At 40.7% G+C, this 27,112-nt stretch overlaps 1 protein-coding gene across 1 annotated transcript in view; it reads left to right on the forward strand.

Moving 5' to 3' along the window:
- Positions 1-27,112, forward strand: part of LOC147668100 (disintegrin and metalloproteinase domain-containing protein 12-like) — a 1,153,841-nt gene that overhangs the window by 590,880 nt on the left and 535,849 nt on the right. The gene's annotated exons all lie outside the window — the stretch shown is intronic.

Genomic DNA, 27,112 nt, shown 5'->3' on the forward strand with positions numbered 1-27,112 from the left:
GAAACCATCGCCGACTTCATCAGCCCGCGCACCCTAGCTTCTCCAGAATACATCCTCCTAGGGGACCTGAACTTCCACCTAGAGAAAAACAACTACAACAACACCACCACCCTGCTCGACAACCTGGCCAACCTCGGACTCAAGCAACTGGTGGACACACCCACCCACCTCGCCGGCCACACGCTTGACCCCATCTTCTCCGCCAGCAACCACGTCTCCTTCAGCCACTCCACAGAACTACACTGGACCGACCACAGATGCATCCACTTCACCTTCAAAAAGAATACATCCCACCACTGCACACAACAAATCCACCGCAGGTGCTGGAGCAAAATCACCACAGACCAGCTCCTCTCAGCACTAAGCAAGAACCCGCCAGCCGACACCGCTGACTCCAATAATGCAGCCCACAACCTCGCGCAATGGATCACCAACTGCGCCGAGGACCTCGCTCCACTGAAGAACCCCCCAGGCAAGACCGGCAACAGGAAAACACCATGGTTCACAGACGCCCTCAAAGAATCAAAGAAATCCTACCGGACCCTCCAAAAAACCTGGCGCCACGATCGAACTTTAGAAAACATGGCAGCCCTCAAAAACGCCAGCCACGAACACCACCAGCTGATCCGCACCACCAAAAGGACATCGTTCAAAGAGCGACTAGGCAAGAACACCCACAACAGCAAGGAACTCTTCAGCATCGTCAAAGAGCTCTCCAACCCCAGCACCAGCAACAACGACATCACACCGTCACAAGACCTCTGGAACTCCCTCACCACGTTCTTCCACCTTAAGATCGCAGGTATACACAACAGCTTCGGAACCCAGATTCCGCCTCCAGTCACAGAACGAACGACCCCTACCACCACCCTCATCGCATGGACACCCATCAGTGCTGAAGACACCACCCACGTCATGAACACCATCCACTCTGGCTCCCCCTCTGACCCATGCCCCCATCACATCTCCAACAAAGCCGACAGCATCATCGCACCCCACCTCCAGAATGTCATAAACAGCTCCTTCACGTCAGCCACCTTCCCGGAGAGCTGGAAGCACGCAGAGATCAACGCCCTACTGAAGAAACCCACGGCGGATCCCAAAGACTTCAAGAACTTCCGCCCCATCTCTCTTCTTCCCTTCCCGGCAAAAGTCATCGGGAAGACCATCAATAAATAGCTGACCGCTTTCCTCGAGACAAACAACTAGCTCGACCCGTCCCAGTCCGGATTTCGAGCAAACCACTTGTAGTGAGTTCTTCAAGTAAATAAATCCAAAGTAGGCAAGAAATGTTATGATTAAATTATCATTTAATCCAAGAGTAAATAACCCACGACCAGTAACTAGAGAGTACAGGCTCAGAATCAGAATAACATATCATCATACAATTCTAAGAACACCAAATAGAACATAAGTAAGACATTCCTTAAAGCAACCTTGTTATTACTAAAGAATACAATACATGCATACTGCACATCCTTCTCCATATAAAATAAAGGAAAAGAAAAGAAGGAAGAAGAAAGAAATAAAAGGAAAGACAAGATAAAGGAAGAGATTAGTTCAAGACATAGTCACGAAATCTAACGGGTACAGATCTAACCCTACGAGCAACACCTACACCATCCCCTTTGCCATCAGCGTTTAAAACGGGTTGAGACAAAGGGAGTGGCACATTTCTAGCGGAATCACCACCAGCCAACACAGAATCAGAAGAAATACTCACAGGAGTATTGAAAGGAACACGTGAAGCTATTGAAGTTTCACCAACACCAAACCAATCAGAATCCAAATTGTCTGAGAAACTTGAATCCTGTTTGTTGGAACAAATGATTTTGGCTTGTTCATCAGTAAGTTTAATAAGAGCATTCTTGTTCCACCAACCTCTTTCATGCAAAAGAGCTGCTGCACGAGAAACTTTTACAACTTTAACAGGAGCAGAAAACTTTGATTGACCTTTAGCAATTTTTACAGGTTTTTTGATAATAACCCAATCACCTGCACTTAACGATTTTTCTGCAACATGCATACGTTTGTCATAGTTATTTTTGTAACACTCTTGTTTTATTTTAACACGATCACGTACTTTAGATAAGTCAAGATTGACTTGAGAGTTTTTCATCAGCCAAGAGGGATTAAGTTTAGAAATTGGATTACGACCATGAAGTAAAACAAAAGGAGAAACCCCAGTAGTATTATGTGGGGTACAATTATAGTTCCAAATTTTCTTACAAAGAAATTCAGAAATATCCAATCTGTTTGCACAAGCAGTTTGCACAGCTTCTTTCAACAAACGGTTTGCTCTCTCAACCAAACCATTTGATGAAGGACTATAGAGGGGAACTACTGTATGCTTGACATCTGAGTTGTTTAAAAACACATTCAATTATTTTGAAACAAAATGTGAACCGTTGTCGGTTACAATTTCATGAGGTATACCATCAATGAAAAATAAACTTTTCAAAAACAAAATCACAGAAATGGAATAATCAGGATTTTTAACACAAGAAAAATAAATACATTTAGAAAAATAATCAATTGCAACAATTAAATATTTTTTCTCAAAATTAAAAATAGCAAAAGGACCAGAGAAATCCAGGCCAATTTTTTCCCAAGGTGCCTCAGGCCATTCTACAGGTATTAATGGTGAATTGGACAACTTCCAATGTTTGTCAGAACACAAACATTGTGGACAATGATTGACAAATAATTTAACCTGATTGTCGATGTCAGGCCACCAATAAGTAGATTTGATTTTATTTACCGTGCCAGTGATCCCTGGATGTCCTTCATGTGCTAAGGAGATAATAGATTGTCTAATTCCACAAGGTGGAACAAATTTGTTTTGTCTAAATAAGACGTCACCAGAAACAGACAACTCAGATGCAACTTGTGCATAATGTTTCTCCTCCATGGATATACTCCTGTCCATAGGCCAACCTTTAACCAAAAATCTTTTAACATTTTGCAAACAAGAATCTTTCTCCATGTCCTGTAACCAATCTTGTTTGGTGATTTTAAAATCCTGAAGAGCATCATCTATGGAGAAAACACATTCTAGATCAGAACTGACAGATCCTAAAATTGATAAAGGAATGCGTGATAAACAATCTGCACGAATATTTTTACCACCCGGCAGATACTTGATTTCAAAATTGAACTCTTGGAGTCTAGCCAGTAACCTAACTAAACGAGAAGAAGCTCTATTAGAAGAACTTTCACCAAGCATGTAAATTAAAGGTTTATGATCTGTGTATAATTGAAATCTAGTCCCCCAAATATACATTTAAAATTTTTCCACAGACCATGAACATGCCAATGCCGGTAGACAGTCAAAATATCGAGTTGTTAATGTCGATGTACCATATTATCGAGTCCAAAATATCGATGGTAAGAAATATCGGAAACCAAAATATCGTAGTAGAAAATATCGATTTATGTGTGTGTCAAAAATATCGAAGACATTAATGTCGAAATCAGTAATATCGATGCCGAAAATATCGAATGTCAAAAATATCGATATGTAAAAGTGATGTTTAAAGTATGTTAAGTAATGATATAGTTAAATGTTGTTTATATATAATGTAATTTTTACATATAATGTTATAATTATTAGTTAGAAGTGTAGGAGCGGGATGTAGAGTTTATAGGGGATAAGGGTGGGTAGTGTATTAAAAAAGTATATTGTAAATATGTAATAATAAATTTCGCATTTTAAAAAAAAATTAAATTTGCGAAATGTAATGCAAATTATTTAAAATTTCGAATTTTAATATAAATTTATTGAGTATTGTTAAATTATTTGTACTTTGCTTTTGGATATATATTAATTAATTGTGTAAATATATCTAAATTTTTTAATTTTTACTAAATAATAGTATTTTAATGTTAGGAGCGGGATGTAGAGTTTATAGGGGATAAGGGTGGGTAGTGTTTTAAAAAAGTATATCAAAATTGTACACTTTAAAATTTCGAATTTCCTTTAAATTTCAAAATTTCGAAAATTTTTAACAATATTTGTAGTTGTCGACATTTTATCGAAATTAAGGGAGTATATTAAACATTATGATTAATTTTTGTGTATGTAGAAAAAAGTTTAAAAAATAATAAAATATTACATTATATTTTTTTAATATTTGTACTATAAATTTAGGAGCGGGATGTAGAGTTTATAGGGGATAAGGGTGGGTAGTTTTTTAAAAATATATAGGGTAATTATATAAAAATAAATTTCGCCATTTCTGATAAATTTGCGAAATTTCTAAAATTAAAAATATTTGGAATCATGCGAAATGCTATCGATTGTTATCGAATATAGTACTTATTTTTTTAGTTTGCTGTTGTGTATATACTAAAATAGATTTGAAATTATAATAATTTTAGATATTTTCTTAAAATATTTGTCTAATTATTTTATGAGTGGGATGTATAGTTTCAAGGGGATAAGGGTGGGTAGTGTATAAACAAAGTATACTCTAATCATAGAATGAAAAATTTCGTATTTTATTTAAAATTTCTTTCTCTTAGAAATTTTATAAACATTTGCTTTAAATACGAAATTATGAACACTATTATGTTTGTGTTCTAAATTGAGGTATTTTGTGTATGTAGTAAAAAGTATAAAAATATATAAGTTAGTAGATATTTTAAAAATAAATGTATCATATTTTTAGGAGTGGGATGTCGAATTTATAGTGGATCAGGGTGGGTAGTTTTTTCAAAGGTACTTTTTGTGCTTTTAGGGTCTTTTTTGTGTATGTGCGAAGGGGTATTTTAAGTGTTCAGGGTCAGTTTTTAGTTTGTGGGTGAAGGAGTTTTGTAAGGTTTAAGGCTCAGTTTTTAGTTTGTGGGTAAAGGGGTATTTTTAGGTTTCAGGGTCAGTGTTTAGTTTGTGGGTGAAGGTGTTTAGTAAGGTTTCAGGGTCAGTTTTTAGTTTGTGGGTAAAGGTGTTTTGTAAGCTTTCAGGGTCAGTTTTTAGTTTGTGGGTAAAGGGGTATTTTTATGTTTCTGGGTCAGTTTTTAGTTTGTGGGTAAAGGGGTATTTTTAGGTTTCAGGTCAGTTTTCAGTTTGTGGGTAAAGGGGTATTTTTATGTTTCTGGGTCAGTTTTCAGTTTGTGGGTAAAGGGGTATTTTTAGGTTTCAGGGTCAGTTTTTAGTTTGTGGGTGAAGGAGTTTTGTAAGGTTTCTGGGTCAGTTTTTAGTTTGTGGGTAAAGGTGTTTTGTAAGGTTTCAGGGTCAGTTTTTAGTTTGTGGGTAAAGGGGTTTTGTGAGGTTTCAGAGTCAGTTTTCAGTTTGTGGGTAAACGGGTATTTTTAGGTTTCTGGGTCAGTTTTTAGTTTGTGGGTAAAGGGGTATTTTTAAGTTTCTGGGTCAGTTTTTAGTTTGTGGGTAAAGGGGTATTTTTAGGTTTCAGGGTCAGTTTTTAGTTTGTGGGTGAAGGAGTTTTGTAAGGTTTCTGGGTCAGTTTTTAGTTTGTGGGTAAAGGTGTTTTGTAAGGTTTCTGGGTCAGTTTTTAGTTTGTGGGTAAAGGGGTTTTGTGAGGTTTCAGAGTCAGTTTTCAGTTTGTGGGTAAAGGGGTATTTTTATGTTTCTGGGTCAGTTTTTAGTTTGTGGGTGAAGGGGTATTTTTAGGTTTCAGGGTCAGTTTTTAGTTTGTGGGTGAAGGGGTTTTGTAAGGTTTCTGGGTCAGTTTTTAGTTTGTGGGTAAAGGTGTTTTGTAAGGTTTCAGGGTCAGTTTTTAGTTTGTGGGTAAAGGGGTTTTGTGAGGTTTCAGAGTCAGTTTTCAGTTTGTGGGTAAAGGGGTATTTTTAGGTTTCTGGGTCAGTTTTTAGTTTGTGGGTGAAGGGGTATTTTTAGGTTTCAGGGTCAGTTTTTAGTTTGTGGGTCAAGGGGTATTTTTAGGTTTCAGGGTCAGTTTTTAGTTATAGGTGTTCAGGGAAAACATAAATTAAGATTCTATTTAAATTAAATTTATTACATTAAATTAAATTTAATTATATTACATTATTCATTTTTTTACATTTGATTTACTATAATAATTTATTATTATTTAATGTCCTGCAGTTACTTAAATTAATTGTTATTTGGAGTTGGAAGAGTAAATTTAATATGTTCTGTGTCCTGCACTTACTCTAATTAAATGGTTAATGCTGTTCTAATAGTAAATCAATCACGGTTTTTGAGAAGCAATTACCTAAAGTAAATGGTTATTGGAGTCGGAATATTAAAAAATGTAATTATGTGTCTTTCAAATATTGATATTATATGTATATGGGTGTATGATTAATAATTGTTATAACTTCAGTGTATAGTATGTTATTTCTTTATATGTGGTATATAGAAATAGATAGAACATTACAGTTATAATACATTTGCTAAAATACATAATAATGATTTTGTCATAGGTAATACAAAATAATGACACCAGTTTTCTTTTTTGTATATTTTTTTATTCAACACTTGAAATATACGATCACATATACATTTTATCAAGCTATGTTTGGTATACATATAAACAAAAAAGGAGGATAATGTTCTTTGAAGAATCACATTTTTGAGTAATTTTCTTGACAAGTAAATTTAATTTGTAGAGAAAAAATTGTTAGTTCACATAATGCAATGTATGATATTATACATACATAATACAATTATTGTTTCTTAATAAAACATCAGACATGTGTAATGAAAAACATAAGTCACAATTTTTTTATACATATTGTGATATACTGATGATGATATTAACATATGAACACTTTCAAATGTTTAATAAAAGATAAATATCCTAATAAGAACATGTACATCATCATTAATGAATCTTTTAACATTACAATATTCTTATGTATGATTGTTATTATTAATAAATACGTTTTAATAATAACAATTTTCACATATTAGTCATATTGTAAACAATTAAATCTGATAAACAAATACAATATTACATATTTAGTTATATAATAATTTTAATAAATATTACATTAAATATTTATATATTTTCATACTTAATGTAATAAATATTAAAATTATGTAATATATAATTAATATACAGCCAAAAAGATTTTATATTTACAATATACTATACAATTTTTTTAAGAGTACACATAATTTCGAGCTATATATATAACAATAATGGACATTTATAGTAGTACTTTTCACAGTTACATATAATTTGGCTCGTTTATTTTGTAACCACTCTTTGTCTTTTTGCGTTATTTTGGTAAAGGGAAAGTCGCGGTTGGAAGCAGGTTCACTTTTGAGTAGGTACGATTCTACTTTTATATTTTTAAAGTAATGTAAATTACTAATAAAGGTTATATTTTGTTAATTTGGGGTTGGTAATTAAAGTATGACTATTTACATATAATGGAGTGGAATTAATACGTATTTTCGTTCACGACTTTTTGAGCCATTTAAAAAAATTGGAGTTAATGAGTATGTGGTATAATTTTATTAAAATAAAAATTAATAGGATTTTTATGTTTATATATTATGGGATACTCGTTAGTGTTATGTCGGTGTGATTGTTTAGCTGTTTTTTTTCTCGTATTTTAAAACAGCTATTTCCGTTTCCGAATTTTTTTTTTTTGGGAAAGGAAGTGTGTTTCAGTTGTTAGAACGGAGATGATTTACATTCTTCCTTTATATTTTCAGTTCTGTGAAATATTTTTCACACTTTAAGATAACAGTCGTTATTTTAAATGGCATTTAAATAGTCGTTTAATTTGGATGATGGAGAGTTTTAGCAGAGTTAAACAAACATAAATAATGATTTGTTGGATTAAGTCTTTGATATTTACACATTGTATTGTCGGTAAAGGATTATCTTTATGATGTTTTATTTAAAGGTAAGTTATACATTTATGTTATTTTATTTGGATGGAAGCAGTTTTTAAAAACAAATATTGTGATATAATAATATATTTATTTAGTCTTTTTAGAATAGTGTTAAAATATAAATTAGACTAAATAAATATTTTTATATTATATTAAAATATGTGTTTTATTAGATTAAGGATATTGTTTAATCTCTATTAATTAATTTAGTTATTGCAATTAGTTCAATGTTTTGGCTATCATTTTTAAATATTCCAGTCCTCTTGTTGTAGGATATAGTTGGACTTGCTGTTGAAGATATAAATACATTTGAGCAGTTTGTCTAGAGAGTTTTGGTTTCAGTTGTATGACAGATTGCTGCATACGTAGTTCCTGAAAGCTTTGCTCTTTTTGTATAGCTGTGACTAGCTTGTGTAATGTGGGTGTTGTACGTCCAGTAAGAGAGGAAGGCATTGTGCCAACCTTCAACAGCATTGTTCGTTTTTGCCTCTTGGTTGAGTGTTGGTAGATAGACATTCCACCAGGGAATTGCAAATTTTGGCTGGCGTCTGTGGCCTGACCTGTGTAGTCTTCCTACCCAGTTGTCCTCAAAGTAATCTAAAAGTGGGGCGAGTCTTTGCTCATTTTGGGTGTAGAAAGGACTTTCAAGTAACAAATTATAATGTTCGGCAACATCAGTTACTGGTACATATGCCAGAGCAATGAGATGTTTGATTTGGCATGCAAAAGTTATATTTGTTGCATACTCAACACTAAGGGCAGATTTTTGTAAATGTCTCCAGAGACATTGATTGAAATGAAAATAACATCCTTGAATGGATGTGTGTGGATAAGTTTTCAAAATTGAATTAATCATAGCTTGCTCGAAGTCTATGATGATTTTCATTGGGAAGTAATCAGAAGTTTGTTCCTTTATTTTTTGTAAGATTTCAGAGTAAGTTGTGGCTTGTTTGTTTGGTAATAAGCAATATATGAAGGGGATACAGGTATTATGATATTGCCCATGAATTGTGTATAACTGGTAGAAAGGTTTTGGGCATATAGAAAAAGTTCCATCCATCATCCAAGTAGTACTTTCAGTTAATTTTTTTATATTGTTATTAGTTGCAAACATTATAATTCTTTTATCCTTGCTATGATTATCATAAAAAATAAATGGCTCGTCATTATGAGTAATTACAAGCTCTGGTGGAATTATGACTTCTTCAAAAGTTTTAGGAGTTGGTATATTGGGTCTACTTGCTTTTTTTGTTCTTGCTATTGTTCTTTTAATGGAAGCAATAGATGGCAGCTGACTTCTTGCTTCTTTGGGAACTTTAGGTAGTAATTCTTTAAGAATTACGTTGGTAGGTAGTTCTGATCTGGTACTTAATTCCTTGATATTCTCAAGAGTGGATCTCACTTTTATTTCTGAGATGTTTGGTGGGTGATTATGTTCAGTGGTATTTATAACACTAGTTTCCCTTGTTGTAGCACGGCCATAGCATTTATTGGAGTAATATTTTGTACACTTCCAATTCACTTTAAGGTCTTTTTGTTTCTCCTGAGTATAAATGTAGCCCATATAGCATAACAAAAATTTGCCTTTCTGAGATGTAATAAATTTTGCATCATCAGTCATTCTTGAGTTCTGGTATCTAGAAAAGTTAATATACAAATATTAATATAATCAGAAATGTATAAAAGATTTTAAATAAAGCTAGTATTCTTCTAGTAATTTACTTACCAGCAGTAATGTTCTATTTATCGAAAGTAGATGCTTGTTCAGTTTGATGTTGTTCTTCTATTGGCACGGTCTGTACAGAAATAATTAAGTATGTTATAGGAAAAGTTACTATTTGTTTTTTGGTAACATTTGTTTTACTTTATAACGTCTCTAAAAATAGTTTAGTTTCTTTTGATTTAAACAGAGAGATTTCCAAGATTATACTAACAGATTGATAAAAAGAGTCATTTTTATTTGTAGCACATTCTATAGAGTTTATGAAGACTACTTATGTTTTATTAATCAACTTACCAAGATAATTATAGTAGTAGCAGAATGTTTGTTCTTTGATGTGAATTATCTCTTTTCTGTATCTTTGAGTTCTGTTTAGAGAGAAAGTTGATGACAATTACTAATGCGTTTATATGTTATATAAATAATATACATTTGTTCTAAAGCATTGTTACTTATTTGCAAAAAAGAACAGGGGATGATACATGTATTATGAGTTAAGGCACAAAAAAACATATTTAAGAACAGGAAGATTATAGTAACAGATGCATAAAAAGAGTCACTTTTATTTCTAGTACATTATATAGAGTTTATAAAGACTAGTTATGTTTTATTTATGAACTTACCAAGAGAATTATAGTAGTATCAGAATGTTTGTTCTTTTATGTGAATTTTCTGATTTCTGTACTTTTGAGTTCTGTTTAGAGAGAAAGTTGATGAAAATTACTAATGCGTTTATATGTTATATAAAGAATGCACATTTGTGATTAAGCATTGTTACTTATTTGCTAAAAAGAACCGAGGATGACATATGTATTATGAGTAAAAGCACAGAAAAACATATTTAAGAACAGGAAGAAAACATTTTTTACACAGCATTGTAACGTTTTTTCCTCAAAACATTCTGGCTTCACACTATGTATTAAGATTTACAGGCTAAGAAACACAGTATAGAGTTTTAAATTAGGCCAATAATTGGCAAATAACGTTAAGTAAATGTTAAACATATGTAGATACCTTTTTTAAATGTAAAGTGTCCTGTATCTTGAAGTTGAAGTATAACTTTATTTGTTTGTAGAGTCTGTTTAAAGGTAAAGTACATAAAGAAATAACAAATTAGTTTACACATTTTGGTCTATAAGTAATAGCAAAATAACATTAGAATTTAGTAACAGAGCTATATGATTACTTACTTGTAGTTTCTGGACGAATTTTCTTGCAGAGAAGAATAGAGATGGTGCTCCCAAAATTGGCAGTATGTGGTCACGAAGAATATTTCCTGCAACTTGTATGGCTGTTTGTGATTGGTTTATATAGTCTATGTGTAATTAAGTTTGCTATCTGATTGGTCAGATATGTAAAGACGAGTTACTATTGGTTAGTTTGAATTTTTTTTAAGTTAAATATTTAAGATATATCTTCTTAAATAGTTTATGTTGAAGAATTGAAATGATATATTTATGTTAAAAAATACTTATTAAATAAATAAAGATTATGTAAAATGAGTACTAAGTATTAAATAAGTATGTTTACAACGAGTTTATATAAAAATTTCGTTAGTTGGCGAAAATAAATTTTTGTACACTAAAAGTTACTTAATAATTTGAAAATACATTAGTGAAGTCATTTGAAATGTGTGTATTACGTAGATAATAGATTTATTGGTGTTATATCTAAAAAAAGGAGTATTATTTAGCTATCGATATTTTGATATGTACGAAATTAGTGCTATCGAAATTTTAGTAATCGATATTATTGTAGTGTGTTATATGTAGTATTGAGTGTCGATATTATTGTATTCGAAAATAATGCTAACGATATTTCTGTAGACGATATTTTTGTGCATCGATATAGTTTGCTCGATATTATTGTAGTTTACATGTTAAGTATAGGGTGTCGATATTAGTGCTATCGATATTAGAGACTCGATGTTATAGTAGGTCGATTTTTTAGACATCGAAATTCTGTCAGTGATTCGCCAATGCCTCGCGCTCAATTGTGCTATAGTTAACTTCAGCAGATGTCAAAGAACGAGAAGCAAAGGCAATCGTGCATTCTTCACCTCTAATCATTTGACTGAGAACAGCACCCCCAACCCCCGGGAACTAGCATCTACAGTGATGATACATTGTACACCATGTGAAAATGGTTTAATAGCAGGAGCAGAGAGAATCATGTTTTTAATTGAATCAAAAGCAACTTGAGATTCAGTAGATCAAATATATTTAGCGTGCTTTTTCAAAAAATCTCTAAGAGGTTGAACAACTAAGGCATACCCTTTGACAAAACGAGCATAATACTCACTTAATCCAAGGAACGCCCTCAGCGAGTCCTTGGCCAATGGACAGGGAGCATTTTAAATAGCCTCTAAAAGTGAGGATTTTGGTTTAATTCCTTCCTTTGATAAATTGTGGCCTAAATAATCCACTTCATTAGCCAAAAATTTGCATTTCTTTTTATTGACTGTAAGTCCATGATTTTGCAAGGTTATCAACACATTCTCAATTAAGATATAGTGTTGATCTAAAGATTCAGAATGCACTAAGATATCATCTTGGAATGCCTGAATTCCAAGACAATTATTAAAAATGGTATCCATCAACCTTTGAAAACATGCATACTACACCACTGCTCCAAAACCGCTCTCATCGCAGCCACTGATGACATCAGGACCATGATGGACAACGGAGAAACAACCGCCTTCATTCTCCTAGACCTCTCGGCAGCTTTTGACACCGTATACCATCGCACCCTAATAACCCGCCTCTTCCACACTGGGGTCCAAGGAAAGGCCCTGGAATGGATCACCTAATTTCTCTCCGACAAAACCCAGAGAGTCCGCCTCCCTCCCTTCTGCTCGAGGGCCACTAAGATCATCTGCGGCGTACCCCAAGGCTCCTCGCTCAGCCCAACACTCTTCAATATCTACATGAGCCCCCTCGCCACCATCGCACGCAACCACAACATCAACATCATCTCCTACGCCGACGACACCCAACTGATACTCTCCCTCACCAAGGACCCAGCCACCGCCAAAACCAACCTCCAGGAAGGAATGAAAGACGTCGCAGAATGGATGAAACTCAGTCACCTGAAGCTGACCTCAGACAAGACGGAGGTCCTCATCCTCGGACAATCCCCCTCCGCCTGGGACGACTCCTGATGGCCCACAACACTGGGCTCCTCGCCTACTCCCACGGACCACGCACGTAACCTAGGACTCTAGGACCTGGACTCCTCCCTCTCGATGACCAGGCAAGTCAACGCCGTCTCTTCATCCTGCTTCAACATCTTCAGGTGGATCCCCACTGAAACCAGAAAGACGGTCACCCAGGCCCTCGTCACCAGCTGACTGGACAACGGAAACGCCCTTTACGCAGGAACCACAGCCAAACTCCAGAAGCGACTTCAGCGCATACAAAACGCCTCCGCCCGACTCATCGTCAACATCCACAACCACATATCCGCCCACCTAATAAACCTGCACTGGCTCCCCGTCAAAAAGAGGATCACGTTCAGGCTCCTCACCCACGCACACAAAGCGCTCCACAACAAAGGACCCGAATACCTCAACAACCACCTCTCATTCTACACCCCACCCGCCAGCTCCGCTCAGCCAGCCTCGCCCTCGCCACCATTCCACGGACCCACAGAACCACCGCTGGAGGAAGGTCGTTCTACTCCCTGGCCGCAAAGTCATGGTACTCACTCCCCCCACGCCTTCGACTGACCCAGGACCATCTCACCTTCAGGAAGCACCTCAAGACCTGGCTATTCAAGCAATGACAGCACCCCTCACCTTTTGCGCCTTGAGACCCTCACGGGTGAGTAGCGCGCTCTACAAATGTATTGATTGATTGATTGATAGAATGAAATAGCATTAACAGTGCATGGAGAAGCATGGGGTTAGCATGGGGAGAGCCTTGGTTAAATCTATTTGACACCGAAGAGAACACGCAATGTCAGCAGTTCTGCACGTTGGAAGTTCCAAGTCGGCATTCGCTAGGCAACGCTTTTCGTCATAAGTGGAGTAGCAGTCTTCTATACGCCTTTCTGTCAATTTTTTTTTTTGAGTTTTATATAGCGCAAACTAGACCCGAATATATTGGGTACCTATACTACTTCTACCCAGGGTGCTGATGAAGATCAAGTGCGACCGGGCCCAAGTTATTCTTCTGATCCCGAATTGGGCGCGGAGAGTCTGGTATCCCGAGCATTTGCACATGGCTATCGATCTTCCGCTCAGACTGCCCCTCCAGAAGGATCTTCTGTTGCAGCAGTAGGGGACGGTCCTCCACCCAAGCCTGTCCAGCCTCCACCTCCTTTTGTGGAGCTTGAGCAGTGACAGTTGACAGCTTTTGACCTTCTTCCCAAAGTCTGTAGCGTTATCTTGGCAGCCAGGCGTCCCTCAACCAAAACGGAATGCGCCTGTAGATGATACAAGTTTGTGGCATGGTGCACAGTGAAGGCTGTGGATCCCCTTTCTGCCCCTCTTTCAAAGGTTTCTCTGCTTCATTCTTTCTCAGGCCCAGCCGGGCTCTGCTCTGGGCACTCTATAAGGTTATCTTTCGGCCATTTCGGTCTTAATTCTGCATCATCTCTGAACGCTGCGGCCAGACTGGTTTCAGGTACCAAACAAAATGTGAACATATCCCCATCCTAAAATCTCTTTAATGGTACCCTACGAAGCTCGAATCCAGTTAAAGATTGCTGTTCTGGCGCACAAAGCCCTCCACTGGAAAACTCCCTGGTACCTAGCTCAAAAACTTGAATTATCCTGTGGGGGTAGAGCCTCAAGAAGCGCTAACACTTTCCTCCTGAAACCACAAATCTATAGGAAAAAGAGAACTTGCCAGCGTGCCTTATCTGGCGCCACCTTAAAGATATGGAGCTCTTTCACAGGAAATATGCAGAATCTCTTCAATGATTGCTTTCAAACTGGAAGTCAAAAGATTCTTAATGAACAAATTCCTGCCTTAATTGGACTAGGCTCACCTGCTCAAGGCGATTGACCCTACAACCACTGGACCATCATTGGATGCTGCGCTGCTGTTATTTATCTCATAGTGTGCCCCCCGTTTAGTCCACTATGGATGTACCTGCTTATTGTATTACTCTCCTTTGACCCATGCTTCTTGTAATTATGTGATTATTATTGCTTTAATTCCTACTTAATGTTGATAAGGTATGTATTACACTCCTTCCATCCTTTTTGTAAAGCACTCTGATATCCTTCGGGATATTGTTCGCGCTATATAAAACTTTATAAATTAATAAAAAATAAAATAAATGTAGTGTGCTAGCAAGTTGACAGCCCTGTGTATAGAGGTGCCCAAGTTATAGTAAGTGTTGGGCGGGGTGCAAATGATAACTTTAAGTTATAACTATAACTTTAGAATTTCTAAGGTTTTTGTTATTTTAAGTTGTTTTTTTACACAAATAATTTCATTTTCCTAACTATAACTTAAGCTCATCCTTTGTTTTCTTCAATTAGTTTCAATTTCAATGTGTTTTTTATAGAAATGTTTTTGAAATCCTTAAATGCTGTTTAATGATATTAACTGTTTTTAATTTTAATTTTGGTACCACTGTATTTTTGCGAAAGGTCAAGTTCATTATAAGGAGTGTTGTACCATGGAATGGAGTGGCATAGAGTGGAGTAGAGAGTTTTTATAGTGGCATGGCATACAGTGGAGTAGAGCAGAGCAGAGTGGAGTTTCGTTAAGTGGAGTGTCGTAGGGGGCGTGGCTACGAAGCCAACGATGGCGGACGTGTGAGACGAGAGCTCCGCGCCAGCCACTTCAATTCTTCTGCATTGCAGTGCCCCTGTCCGGGCCGGGGGCTCCTTCCTGTGCCCTCTTCGAGGGGACTCGATTGCACACCCAGCGCAGTTCCTGGAGGTTGAGGTGTTGGTGGAGAGCCGAGAAAATTGAGCGGCGAGAGAAGCGTGGAGGCGATTGTTGGTGGATGCCGCGGCTCACACGTACTGCTCCACGGCTGAACCTGACAACCGTAGCAAGCCAGTGTGGGCTGAGCGGGCGTCCTGGGAGCTTGGACATTGACCGGATTCCTAGCGGCTTCCCCTTGGGTCTGGTGAGCTCAGGGCTACTGACTGCTTGGCACTGGAGCGTGTGCAGGGGCCCTGCAGGGGTACTGAGTGGTAAATCCCGACAGCAAAGAGAGCGGTGAGCAGATCGTCGCTCGATCGAAGTGCGGACACCGAGCGAAGCGCTTCCTTTTCTGGTCTCATGCGAACCTGGGGCCTGTTTGGGTAACATCAAGTGGGGGGTTTTGTGTGCGGGCAGTGTCGCTGGAGTACACTTCCCTGGATCACAGCACTGGATCACCCCAGAGGGGAGAATAGAAGACGTCAGATGTGTGCGTGCACAGGTGGGCTGCCGGGCGCAGCGCCACTGAAGAGATGCGTGAATTCCTTGTGCCCCCGCGGCTCCTTGGCGTTTGGGCATGACCTGCTGGTGCCTCCGGGTGTACTTAGCAGGGTGACGGTGCAGACCTGCACTTCTTGGACTGGGTGAGCCTTGCTATTGTGCAGACCTCCTGCAACGCAGATAGGGAGCCTAGCCACGGCCGTGACTCCCCCCTCCCCCAGGAACTGACTGAGGCATACCTGGGAGGTGCTCTGCCCCCATTGATCGGACCCACGCCCGCCTGGGGAGGCTTCTTGTGGGGAAGGTGAACGATTACTGCGCTGGGGATTGTACGCTTGGGGGGGCGAGGTACCTGTGCAAAGATCCTTGGCTGGGACCGGTGGCGAGGTGAACCTCTCCTGGCTGTTAATGAAGTGACCTTGGGTGCTCTGGCTGCCCTGTAAGGAGCTGCGCAGTGGCTGGTGATTGTAGGGTGGACTGCTGGAGCCATGCGGGTAACGAGGAGGTCCCTGTTGCTGACACCCCTATGACTTGACCTATGGTTTATGATAAACCCTCTGCATTGCTTACGTTCATCTTCGTGCGGGGCCTGCCTGTTGGCTGGGACTGGCACCTTGGTGAAATCTGGGGCGCGCTCAGAACCCTAATACTGTGGGTCTAATTAAGTCCTTTCCACTTCTTCTGCAAACTGGATAGGCTCGTGCTGGTAATGTCTGGGGCTGTTCAATGCACACTGAGAACAGGTCGTACAAGAACGGAGCTCGTAGAGCATACCGCACTTGGCATAGGGAAGCCAGTGGGGAAATTGGTGGGTCCTACCCAGGACCAGGACGATAGTGCGGCGGATTCACCGGTCAAGGACTCTGGCAGTGATCCCATTGAGATTCTTGTCCAAGAGCAATATGCCAAGATCCTGGAGGCTATCGCAGATACCAAGACGACATTGCATCAGGACGTCAGCACGGTTGCAGTGGGACTGGGCCTGTTGCGGGCCGAACATTGTAAACTGTTGGACAGAGTGACACATACTGAGTCGGAGCTAGACGAACTGGCCCCTGCACAGAAAGTCCTGGACGCGAAGGTGGAAGACCTCTCGGATCAATTGGGGGTGCTGGAACGTAGAGCGGAGGACGCTGAAGGCCGCAATTGTCAAAACAACGTGCAGGTGCTTGCGCTGCCGGAGGGCATTGAAGGACAGGACATGGTCACATTCTTGGAGAGCTGGATGAGAGACACGGTGGCGCTGGAGGGTCTGTTGCAGTTTTACACCTTGGAGAGGGCTCATCGCGTGACCAATAGGCCTCCTGCCCCAGGGAGACCTCCGAGACCAGTGGTGGCCAGGTTGCTGCTCCGGAAAGCAAGGTCAGATGGTCCTTTCCTGGTGGAAAACTATAAGACAGAATGGCAACCCCAGCCCTGCTCTCAGTAGTCGGAGACGGGACCGGGGGAGAATGGGAAACAATGTCACAGGCAGCAGCGATGGAGAGCCATGAAGAAACCTATTCCCTCACGGACAGGAGGAGAGGGCGAATGCGCTGCAAGAAGTGGCAGAGATGTTGCGAGGCGGAGTATCCTCGCATGGGAAAGGATCGGACTCGCATCATGCAACCGAGGGCTCCCGATCAGACTCCTCCCGGAGTGGACATAAAAGCCTGCCGGACGTGACGCTGCAGACGGCTGATGAAGTCTTTGGATAAGTGACCAGATGATTTCCATCTCTCCCCCTCCCGTTTTCTTTCTTTTTATACCCCTCCTTTGGTCCGGATTGTCCTTCTCTCCTTTTCCTCTCTATCACTTCCCCCCCTCCCATCTGATGATCTGTTGTACTGTGGACATTGCACAGCCTGCTTGCGTTTATATTGTATACATAGGCTGTGGGGTTTTAGCTTTAAACCTATAATAACTGATAAAACCCCACTGAAAGAAAAATAGCCCTCACCGGTGGTGAAAACATATAAACACTGAAAAAACACCTGGACAACCACAAACTAAATGCCATTCAAAGAAAGGAAAAAGAGAGTGAAAGTCATTTTTTTCTTCCTGATGGGGTAAATACAATGTAACTTTGCTATACAAGTAGCAGTAAGAAAGACTGGCTAACATTTATTCTGCTAGAGTTTTGTTCTTTAGGGATGCCACTAAAATATTGTTTCTTCTTCCTTTTACTTTTTCAGTTTTGTGGCCTTTGGTCTAAAGATGGAGGATTTAGTTTCATGTTTTAGGTCTAGTTTAATTATTTTATAAACTACAGAGAATCAGGAAATATCAAACTCATATTTGATATTTTGGCAGCATTTGATCCTTTCACCGATAGGTAAAATGGCTGGTTACATAAAAATCTTTCCTAATATGTGTCATCACATTTACCCACAGAGAATGGGTAAAAACCCTTAATACATCAGACCATAGTTTCTAGTGGGTCAGTATTAATAGTAGGTGAATTGCCAACACCTCAGGCTTGAAACATTCAATGCAAGGTATAGTGACAAGTATATATATCATCAAGCATCTGGGATAGTGATGAAAACATGACACCAGACTTTTGGAAAACATGGAATGCAGTGTCACTTGTAATGCTCTGCAAAAAAGTTTCTTTCCAAGTTCAACAAAGATTGGAGTGATATTGTTTGTATTTGCAGTGATTCAGCTACGTATATAAAAAAGTTGTGTGATGACCTGTCAAAATTGATACCCGAGCTGAAGTGATTCCCTGTAGTAGATCCTTGCCACTTGAAAGCATCTTTACAATCTTAAGAGTTAATGAGGGATGCTATTGACTTTTTAGTCTATTCTGGTGTACTGGTTTCTAATGCACAGGAACTAAAATGCAAATATTTATCATTTCGTGCTTTATGTGGCATCAAAGAAAGAGTCATCCCAACTGTGTCCCTTAGCTGATGGTTCTCTGCCCAATGGGCTAAGAATGCTGATGGGGCCTTTTCACAGACGTTTACATGGGAAGGAAAGAGCAGGCGCACATGACCCAAAGACTCACTGAAGAAGTATTGTATGGTGTACTACAATGAGATTAATTTGCAAACATCTATTTGGACCTCATATACACTATAAGTACACTGCCTATATACCATGTTCTTTCAGTGCAGAAAGCAAGCAATAATAAAAGCAAAACGTTCCATAAACACCGGAAAAACACCTTTTCTGTTGTTTTTAGTGGCGCGAAAATTTGTAACCACTGATAACAACTGTTTTTTAAGATATTGAAAACACTGAAAACCCCCCACCAGAATTTACCAAAAATAGAAACTGAAAACAGGAAAGCCTATGTATACAGTCCCTGTTGTTGTCCTGACAGATGGGGGGGTTGGGGGGGGGTCAGGGGTGGCCTCTGGGCATGGACGGGGACGGCATTTATAGGCTTGGAAGCCATGGATACCATATTGGTTGGTTACTAAACATTTGCAGCTTTGGTCACGCTCCGCTTGTAGGACCTTGGCTAGTTGTCTGGGACCTTGTTTTCTTGTCATTAGTTTGTGCTATGCACTGTTTTGGTACATTTGGGCAGCTGATCGTTGTCAGTCCGCTCATGGGTGTGGGAGTTAATTGTTTGGGGTTGACGTTACATGCCAGGTGGTCTAGGATACTCTATGGAACTGTTGCGATGTGGAGGGGTTAGGGTGGGGAGTTTTCTTCTTCCAGATGGCAAATAAAATAATTAGGCCTGAAAGGTTAAAGGGGATTAGGCGATGGGCGTCGGGGTGGGGTTTAGTGGACTTGTGGAGACTTCAAAACGACCAGCGGAGAGTATATTCTTATTATACTCACTTGTATGATCTCCATACCCGAAACAACATGTTTTTTTGCTCTACTACATTGACTCGCATGATACCGAAGCTGAATATTTGAGGAGAACCATTTTGGATTATAGTCCCCTGCTGGTACGCTTTGCTCCTACCTCTGAGAGAACGCTAATTCCCTCTTGGAGATTAGACTCAGCCTTGCTGGAAGATAACAGGTTTTGACAGATACTAGCAGCAACAAAGACCACCTATTTCTCTGAAAATCGGGGCACAGCTAGTTCTCTGCTGGTAGAGTGAGAGGCGTTTAAGGTGGTGACCCGGGGCCAAAGCTGAGGTCAGACGGTGGGCCTCCGCCAAGAGATAACAAAGGGATTGGGAGTACTGGAGCAACGATTACAAGATTTGGATAGGGACTTAGCAAATGGTTTGGCAGTGCAGGAACAGCTGGCAGAGCTTAAGAGTAGCTATAATGCTACATGGGATAGATTGCGGATGATGGACCTGACAAAATATCAGGAGCGGCAACATGTAGAAGGGGGTAAGGCCGGCAGACTGTTGGCCTGGCTGGTTAGACCCAAAAGTCGGGGTGCACATCCCGAGTATCACGGATGATCAGGGACAGGTGCTTTGCTCTCTCACGGGTATTAATGGGGCGTTTCGTAGGTACTGTGAGACCCTGTATCAACAGCCAGAAATTGTGTCGCCCGAGAAGATCCAGCTGTATCTTGATGCCCTAAGGTTGCCTGGTCTTGAGACCGATATTAGCAACTCTCTGGCTTCGGTGATTACAGTGGCTGAAATTTGGGGAGCAATTAAGGGGATGGCGAGAAGGAAGACAACTGAACCAGAAGGCCTGTCTGCGGATTTTTATTTAACATTCATTGATATTCTGGCCCCACAATTGGAACCTCTAAATGTGACTGCGCTCGAGGAGGGGAGGTTTCCATCCTCCATTAGGGAGGCCCTGGTGGTTCCCCTACCTAAAATTAAGACTGACCACCCGAGAGTGGGGAACTTCCGGCCCTTAACCATGCTAAACGCTGATTTTAAATTTCTTAGCAAGGCGTTGGCTACTAGGCTACTGCCTTATATGTAAAAGCTGATTCACACAGATCAGAACGGTTTTATACCCATGCGGTCCACGTAAAACAATTTGCGTAGACTGTATAATGTAATAGGGGGACTCGCCAGGGGTGCTCCCTATTGCCATTGTTATTTGCTCTAGCGATGTAGCCCTTGGCGGAACGCATTAGGCAGGAAGGTGAGTGTGGGGATCCAATTGGATGGGACCTCACATATTGTTTCACTCTACACCGACAATGTGTTGGTCTATTTAAGGGATGGAGCCGTGGCGGTACCTGAGCTACTGCGACTCCTGGGAGAATTTGCAGAGCACTCAGGCTTACGCCTCGATAGATAGAAGACCCACATTTTCCCCTTATGTCCTTCTCTCCCGAGACAGCCAACACTTCTGGTGGACTTATATTGGGCCCGACTGCCTTTAAATACCTGGGCATTAGAATTTATCACACACAGGCTGACCTGCTGGAGGATAACCTTGGCGGGGCCTTACGGGGGCTTCAGCAGAATGTCACTTTTTGGAGCTCCTTGAAATTTCCAGTAATTGCCTGGGTGTCGCTGTCTAAGATGGTACTGCTGCCCCGCCTTTTATATTACTTTGTCAATCTTCCAGTCGTACTCCCACGCCGCTGGTTTAAGAAGGTTGATTCCAAACTACGAGATTTGGTATGGGATGGTGGCCGCAATCTTGTATCTCTGCCGACCCTGCTGCTTCTGCTAGTTAGCGGTGGTTTGGGGGCCCCAGATTTCGAGGCCTATTAACTGACGGCCCAATTGCAGTGGTTGGCCCGGTGGCTTGATGGGAGAGGGTTGGATACTTTATCCATCGCTCCCGGCTTAGTGATAGCGACCCTCCTGCCTCGAATGTTTGATCGACGTCAGAAGGTTAAAAACATGGGGGTGCTCCTTTCTGTGGCCATGATGTGTTGGGATAGATACATGGCGAGGTCAAGAGGTACAAGACTGTACTCTCCTTGTGTTCCCCTGACGGGTTTGCCTGAAGCCGGGGGGAGGTCCGCCCCTTACATACCTTCAGTTACAGGGTTGGGACGATGCTGGGGTCCAGACAGTGGGAGGCTGCTACAGAGATGGGGAGTTGCTACCACTTACGGAATTCTTGGAGTATCATGAATTACCTCCTGGGCAGTACTTGAACTACCCCAGAATTAGGGGCTCCCTAGCGGAGATATGGCGAAGAGAGAGGTTGGAATCGGATACTCATCCGGTCATGCACGCAATGGTGACATTGGGGTCGGCCGGGCACCTAGTGAAATGGCTATACCAGGCTGTCATGGAGCTCTCGAGCTGCTTATTACCTCGGCTGCGGGAGCGATGGGAGGAGACGCTCGCCAAGAAGTTCACTGATAAAGACTGGGAAAGAGCCTTGGGAGGTCCCAAGAAGGTATCTCGAAACGCTGCCTTTAAATTCAACTGGCTACATAGAACTTATCTAACGCCCCATCGGTTGAATGTGATATTTGGGGATACTGACCAGGCAAGTCTATGCTGTGCTCTTGCTGATGCAGACTTTGATCATGTGATCTGGTCTTGCCCTAGGACTACTGGACGAAAGTGATGGAGCCGATAAACAAGGTAATGTTGTTAAGTATAACGTGCGCCCCAGCTGCTTGCCTCCTGGGCCTTTTTCCGAGGCCCACAGCCAATCGGATGCGGTTGCGTTTTGTCGACTTGGCCTTGCTCTTGGCCCGACGGTGCATAGCACTTGGATGGAAGGCAAAGCAAGCACCAATAATATCCAGATGGTAGGAGGATGTGACATGTTGGGCGAGAGCTGAAGAACGGACTCTCCTCAAAGAGGATAGGGTGACTAAACGACGCAAACCACTCACAGAGCCCTGGGAGGAGCTAGTGAAAGCTTTTGATACGCAACATACCCCATTACAGTCTTCTGATATAGATGTGTCTGATTCAGACATCCATCCCTAGATGGAGTTCTCCCTCAGCGTGTGACACACCGAAACATAGATGTAAATGTTTCTGATATATCAGAGCGCAGGAGATAGTCGGTTCAAGATGGGATGGTTTACCCTGGGACGGAAGTCTATAGCCACCTCACCCTCCGAGGCTTCCTCATTGCCCATAGATGGCATTACTCAGAATCTAATAACTCACATACTGAGTACGACCCCGGGTAGTTAGTTTTAATGTTGTTTTTATTACACTAGGATGAGACTCAGGGCATACACTCTAGTATTTCATTATTTATGTGTTGGATTACTTTGGCGTTTAGTTATCCTCCACAATCTGGCTGGTCCTTTTTTTCTCCCAATTTTTTTTCTTCTGTATTTCGAATGCAATTGGGAATCATGGGATTACCAGAAGGGTGCCTTTTGAGAGCCTAGACAGATAGTGTTGCTCCTCCCACAGGGATAATGAACCCCTAAGAATGGAACTGGTATGTTTTCCCTATTGTTTACCGTTTACATCCATGTTTCTTCTGTTGTGAAGTGGTAGAGGCGACTGAGTGACTAAAGATGTCATAAGGAGCTATGATATACCTTATAAGCCTCAGATTTCTAAGGTAGAGATGGCTGTATCTGCCATCAATGTGTTTGTTTTTTTCACTACTCAAACCAAAGATATGCATTGTAAAAGGTTTACCACATGTATGATTATACATCGATTGTGAAATGTTTGTGTTGTAAAATAACAAATGCCAATAAAAAAGATATTTTAAAAAAAAGTGGAGTGTAGTAGAGTGGACTTGTAGTGTCCTAGACTGGAGTGGCATAGCATGTTGTAGAGTGGAACAGAGTTTCATAAAGAGGGGGGGCGTAGAGTGGAGTAGTATGTCACAGATTGGAGTAAAGTGGTATAGAGGGAGTTGCATAGAGTGAAGTAGACTCTCACAGAGTATTGTAGAGTGGATGGCATTGAGTGGGGCTGATTGTCATAGAGTGGAGGTGTGTAGAGAGGAGAGGCATAGAGAGGTGAGGCGTGATGTAGCGTGGAGTATCATGGAGTTGCTTAGAGTAGAGTGACATGTTGTGGAGTGGTGTGTCATAGGGTGGCATGTAACATAGTGTCTTAGAGTGGAGGGACGTACAGTAGTGAGGTGTTTCATGGATTGGTGTATTGTAAAGTGGAGTTGCGCATCATACAGTGGAGTGGCGTGTCACAGAGTGGAGTGGAGTGGAATGGAGTAGCATGTCGTGGAGTGGCATAGGGTGGAAAGGCATAGAGTGGAGTAAAGTGCTGTGGATTGGAGTGTCATAGAGTGGAGTGGCATGTCATAGAGTGACATGTCGTAGAATGTCTTAAAGTGGAGGGCCATAAAGTGGAGTAGCGTAGCGTAGAGTGGAGTGGCATTTTGTGGAGTGGTGTGTCATAGAGTGGTGTGTCGTAGAGTGGAGCGAAATGTCTTAAAGTATAGTGGCATGGCCTGTCATAGAGTGGAATGATATGCAATACAGTAGTGTCTCATAGAGTGGCGTAGAATGGAGTGGTGTCAAGTGGAGTGGCATGTCGTAGAACGGAGTGGCATGTTTAAGAGTGGAGTGGCATGTTGTTGAGTGGAATGGCGTGTCATATAGTTTCGTGAAGTGTTGTGGATTTGCCTGTCATAGAGCGCAGTTGCATGTTGTAGAATAGTATGTCATAGAACGGACTAAGTGGAGAGTCTTAGGGTGGAGCAGAATGGAGAGGAGTGTCATGGAGCATCGGAGAGTAGAGTGGCTTGTTTTACAGTGGCGTATCATAGAGTGCCTTAGAGTGGAGTGGCCTAGAGAGGATTAGCATGTTGTAGAGTGTGGTGGCTTGTCATTGAGTGGTGTCACATGGAGTGTCATACAGTGGAGTGGCGTATAGTGGAAGAGCATAGAATGGAGTCGAGGGTTGTAGAGCAGTGTCGAGTGGAGTAGCATATCATAGCTTGTCTTAGAGCGGAGTGGCATAGAGTGGAGTGGAGTGGAGTGGAGTGGAGTGGAGTGGAGTGTCGTGGAATGGCGTGTCAGAGAGTGGAGTGACTTGTTATACAGTGTTGTGCCTTAGAGTGGAGCAGCATAGAGTGGAGTGGCTTAGAGAGATTAGTATGTTGTAGAGAGGAGTGGCTTGTCATAGAGTGGGGTTGCATGGAGTGTGATCCAGTAGAGTGACGTAGAGTGGGGGGGCATAGAATGAGTTGAAGTTTATAGAGCAGTGTCGAGTGGAGTGGAGTGGAGTGGAGTGGCCTGATGTGGCATATCTTAGACTGGAGTGGAATAGAGTGGAGTGGCATGTCTTATAGAGGAGTGGCATGTCATAGAGTGCAATGACATGTTGCGGAGTAGCGTGGAGTTTCATAGAGTGGAGTGGTGCATCGTAGAGTGGAGTTATGTGTCATGAAGTGGCGTGTTGTGGAGTGGCTTGTCAGAGCAGAGTGGCATCTTATGGCATGTCGTAGAGTGGAGGGGCATAGAGTGGAGTGGAATGTCTTAAAGTGGAGTGCATGGCATGTCGTAGAGTGGAGTATCGTGGAGTGTCATGGAGTGGAGTCTGGTGGAGTGGACTTGTGTGTCGTACTGTATATTTTGTCATATACATTTTTGGGTTAGATTGTAATAGGTAATGCAGAACTTTCTTCATAATTTTACAAAAGTACTGCAGTACATTGTAAACTTTTTATAATACATATAAATAAAAAAAAATACTTTTCCCTAACTCTACAGACTTTCTTAAACTGCCTCGTTTTTTCCTGTGCATTACAGAACAAGAAGTAAGCTATATTTCATGTTAAAACATTGAACAAATAGAAAGTGTGGTCTAAACAACAAGGCTGCCTTTTATTTTTGCAAGGGCTTAAATTAAACAATAATATTGTGTTTTGTCATGCCCATGTACCACGGTATACCTCAGAGGTACTGGGGTATTCCGTGGGCCAATATAGCATAAGGTTTTTGTCCCTTATTACTTACAAACAACTGAACAAATTCAGATCAAATAACAAAAAAAACCCTTTCCACACCATATTCTGTATTTCTGCCAAATTTAATGTAAATCATTTCAGAATTTTGTCGCTACATCTGTGTAAACAGACTATGCAAAATGTATTGATGGAAAAATGTTTTTGGGGTTCCTCCTTTTTTCTTTGCACCCCATTTACTAATCACAACAAAACTTTGCTTCTTCAGCCATTTGTAGAAAAATGAATAGGTCTGCAAAGTTTTGTAGATTCATCAAACAGTGACAAAGTTATTAGCAAGCAAAAATCTTAAGAATTCCTATCTCTGGGAATCCTAACTATAACTAAAGAGGGGCAACCGCCACTCTGTTATGTGTATATGCTTGTCCCTATGATTGTAATAGCTTAATCTCTACATGCTGTCTCATGGAAGGTCAGTTATAGAATCTACTGACTTCAGTGAGACTGCAAGATAGTCAACATTGTTAACTTCCTGGCATTCTCGCTAATTTGTATGTGCGTATATGAAATCTAGTAACTTGTGCATGTATAAATGTACAACACAGTCCAAACTAAAATCTTTCTGTATCGTCACAGGAACCCCTCATATTAATTACAATCTCATTCTTATATAAGTTCAAATAAATGTTTAGGAAATAGTTCAGAGTTCACTATTGTCAAGATCACAGCTTTTCAAGAATACTTACAATGTCCAGCGATACAAATCCTTAGAAGCTTTAGGCCTTAACAAAAGAAATCTAAGAGCCATGTAGTGACGTATGACACGATCACCTAAAAGGCAGTATATGCAAGAGTTCCTGCTGTGCAGAGAAGCATAATTCATTGTCAATAAGCTGCCAGATAGTGCATTCTCTGCAGATGTACAGCCTCAATCCTGGGGTTTGGAATACCACTCCGGTCAGGATGCTTTCGGAGCAAGATCGGAATTGGGCCCTAAGCAGTAAGCAGTATCTCCAGCCTTGCTTTCTGACAATAGTCCATTATGTAAGGACACCTATCAGATGGCATAGCTGACCACCATAAACCAGGCCATTGCCACCATACTCGCTTGCTCTGTCTCTCTCACATGCAAACACACACACATCCTCTTCATAAGTGTGGAATGCATTTGGTAAGGCCACTCAAAGGTCATTTTTTAAATGACCAGGTGATTATTACTCACTGCTTGTAAGGCATTTTATACAAGTGTTTCACAGCTTTAGAAATTAACACCTTAGCAGCTTTGGAACGTCCAGCTCCAGTGCTGGACGTTCCATTGCGCAGGTGCAGTTGGAACGTTCAACGGCCGACGGCAGCACTCCCGAGGTAGTGGTGCCGTCGGCCACCGAACATTCGAAGCACTTAAGGGGTTAAAACGAAAGCACTTAGATCTGCTGAAGCTATTCCTGGATCTTAATGAACACTCACATTGGTTTAGAA

This window comes from Lissotriton vulgaris, unplaced genomic scaffold (genome assembly GCF_964263255.1).
Source record: "Lissotriton vulgaris unplaced genomic scaffold, aLisVul1.2 SCAFFOLD_378, whole genome shotgun sequence".
In the NCBI taxonomy this organism is placed as follows: domain Eukaryota; kingdom Metazoa; phylum Chordata; class Amphibia; order Caudata; family Salamandridae; genus Lissotriton; species Lissotriton vulgaris.